Source organism: Limulus polyphemus, unplaced genomic scaffold (genome assembly GCF_000517525.1).
Source record: "Limulus polyphemus unplaced genomic scaffold, Limulus_polyphemus-2.1.2 Scaffold577, whole genome shotgun sequence".
In the NCBI taxonomy this organism is placed as follows: Eukaryota; Metazoa; Arthropoda; class Merostomata; order Xiphosura; family Limulidae; genus Limulus; species Limulus polyphemus.
In genome coordinates this window covers 493,058-496,543 of record NW_013666187.1, presented here as the reverse complement: position 1 = coordinate 496,543, position 3,486 = coordinate 493,058, and the positions used below count along the sequence as shown (strand labels likewise).

The window sequence follows — 3,486 nt, the reverse complement described above, 5'->3', positions numbered from 1 at the left end:
AAACCTCCTACATGCAATCCCGAGAAACGTCATGCCAATGAAAATAAATTGTGAAAATAGAGACTTAGCATTTTACTCTAACCAGATGTAAGCTGTCTGTTTCGCTATCCTTATGTTATTAGTAATATTTTAATATTAATGACAACTAATGTGTGTGGGTGTATATATATATATATGTATACTAGTAACAAAACAGTTTATTCTAAAATCGCTGAGATGTAGGGAAAATTCCTGCATTCCACTACTCATACAGAGTGGATGCATATATACGTGAAGTGGTGGAATACAGGAATGAGTAACGCAGATTTTCTTTCCATCCCAGATGCTCTCTAGTTTCTGATCTTTTTCCATCAATTTTAAAATAAATATATTTGTTACTAGTTTCTGCACTTTTTACGAGTCGAAGTCTTGGCTTCCAATGGGGCTATAACTTCTAGATGAAAGGCACCATTTTACCAACTTATTCAGTTCTGTTCTATAAGGAGCCATGATATAATGTATAGAAGAAACTTCTTGAAGCAAATTAAGTCATAACCAGGATACTGTGCGGCGCGGTAAGGAGTATACGGTAGATTATCTAGTTCCATATAACGCGCATAATGGTTTACAGATCAGAGACCGTGATTAGTACTTTGGGTTGTAACTAACCCATCCCTGATTAGTGTTTAATTACATGAAATATTATACAGTTCATACAGTCTGTCTTATTAGCAACGACACTATGGTTTAATATTGCAAGAGCATAAAAGTTTTTTATCAAATTAAAAGTTTTCTGCATTTTATTAATTCATTCTAAGTTAGATCTTTGTTTTCATATCGTATTTTATTTTTCTAACAAGCGGAGGTCAACATCACATCTTAAGTAACTATCTTTTGTTTTTCTAACAGGTTGAGGTCTACATCACATCTCGAGTGACTGTCTTTTGTTCTTCTGAGTGACGGGTATTTGTAAAAACGCGGACAATAAAGTAAAATGTATAATGCCATTTTTATTCATACACAAACAGAAGTGTGTGTGTGCTGACAGATTCAACAAAACGACCTTCATGTGCTTGGTATTCGTATTTTCTTAAGTTGAACTATCAAGACGTCGATAAAATAAAACTTTCTACATGAGCAGAAATTTCTTAACGGTAAATGCTTAATATAATATATACAACTTACATAAATCAAAACACGTGGAATCTGATAAGATTAGCATCATATGTCGCAGGTCTTGCCATCTATTGATTGATATGCATATTGAAAAATAATAAACAATCTGTATCATAGCATATATTTTGGGCTGTAACTAACCTATCGTGGATCACTGGGGGCTCTAGGTTTGGAATTCACATCCTAGGGAAATATTGAAGTGTTTTGATGTGCAGGCTTGAAGTGGTTTATGAGATACAGCTGACGGAAAGGATGAAAGAAGATGAAGAAAAGCCTGTTTGCTAGATGTCAAGGAAGATCAGCGGAACTTAAGAGGCAGTTTTATACTTAATTGGTGAAGGGCTTTCTGCTGTCCCTTTAGGTAAGTTTTGTCAATGTCCTAGCGTGCGCGCTACAGTGTTCAAAATGTAGAGGCCATCATTTTCAACCGCGCTCCCTGATATGTATACCGTATATATAAACCAACCCAGTACTGCTCAGCGGTAAGTCTGCAGACCTACGACGGTAAGAATCGAGTTTCGATACCCGTGGTGAGAAGAGCACAAATAGGCATTGTATAGCTTTGAGCTTGACAACAACCACACTAACAATATATATATATACACCAACCAAATTTATTTTGATCAGGGAAGTCTAATAAGATGAAATAAAATAAAGGTTTGTTTTTTTTAATATTTTTATAAACCAAATTGTTATATTACATATAGTAAATACGTTATAGGTCTGTCCAGAGAGAGAGAGAAATATTTTTCACCTACTCTAAGGCTCACTTATGATTTGTTCAATGCTACGAGAGGAGATAGTAGATTCCTGGCCATTGTTGAAGGAATTGGCCAATTGTGACACAGTCTAATATCTTTACACCGTACAAGGTCATTTTACTTCTTGGTCTGTTAGATCCCACAGAACTCACCTCCCTCCCTCGCTCATCTCCACTTTTTATTATTCTTACTTCATTTCTAGACACTGGCCCAAATAGGAATTAGGTCTTGACTTCCAGTGGCCATATTTTTTCTAATGAAAACTTTTTTTCCCTTTTGATTAACTCTGCAGATAGCCTCGAATTCTTATGCCAGTTACAGGCCCGTACGCATAATGTTTGAAATGGGGTTTCTAATTTGTGAGATCAAACGCTAACACATATTGGGCGAAGCACAATCTGCATGCAAAGCATGGTAATGCTTCGGGGGTCTGGGAGCATGCCTCCTCCCCAGAAAAATTGTATAAAATAGGTGCTATGAGATTAAATCAGGAAGCAATTTTGAATGAATTATAGCTTAAACAAGTGCATTTTATGCAGTTCACATAAAATCCACAAACATCCAAAGAAAAGTCAACAAACATTTGTACATACATTTGGCTTGCTTTGATATAAAGTATTTTATAACAAATGGACTGTGTTGCTGATTGTTTATTGTTGAAATTTATCGCCAACAAGTCACAGACACCTACTGTAAATAACCCGGTTTGCAAAACCTGACAATTACAAAATGTAAACAGAAGCCATTGCATGCGACTATTTCAAGCCCAAAAATGCTAATACTTCATCAGAAGAATGTAGACTATGTAGAAAATATTAAATACCATAAACAGCCGCGATACAACAATATAAGCATATTTTTTTTACATCACAAAAATAATGGGTTCAGCTGAACCCCCTCAAACCCCCCTGCTTACGTGCGTGAATTACTGGTGTGTTTCTACATTTGTGTGTGTGTGTATGTGACTTAATTTAGTAGTCATTGACTTTAATATTATTTATTAAAACATAAGAACCAAATGTTGTGTTCTTATTGTTTTTGGTGGTACTTCTTTTAGCTTCAAGCATGTATTGCAGCTATGTAGTTATACATCATCTTTTTTTCTTACTGGTATCCAGTGCACCCACACACACACACACACAGTACGTAGTGTAATCTAAGATTATAAATGCAACCAAATATTTGAATCGAATTTAAGCTAACTTCGTATATTTAGGTAGCCGGGAGTTACTGGTTACTGCCAGGATACGTTTTCGTTCATGTCTTCTTCTGTACTAATACTATTACTTTTGTATTCTGTTAGGCAAAAACATTGGATCAGAAGAGGAACAGACATTGCATACCGTATTGTTTTGTTAAGGTCATTTACCAGCAAACTGTTGTTTGTTACACTAATTGTTTCGTGCTTATTGTAGCGTGTATCATCACAAAGACCTATTCACGTTGTTTGTGTCATCTACAGGATTCGAACCTCAACTTGTAGCGTCATAAGTCCTAAAGTTTGCTACACCTATATGTACGTCTCTTTTTCTCCAAATACACTTCATTCGAAGGTAGTTAACCTGTACAA

At 35.5% G+C, this 3,486-nt stretch overlaps 1 long non-coding RNA gene across 1 annotated transcript; it reads left to right on the top strand.

The window, feature by feature from the left end:
- Window positions 1-229: 229 nt before the first annotated feature.
- On the top strand, window positions 230-1,260 carry LOC111085727. The gene is made up of 2 exons (XR_002610539.1): window positions 230-554; window positions 889-1,260. It is a non-coding gene; the product is annotated as an uncharacterized LOC111085727 (long non-coding RNA).
- Window positions 1,261-3,486: the final 2,226 nt, after the last annotated feature.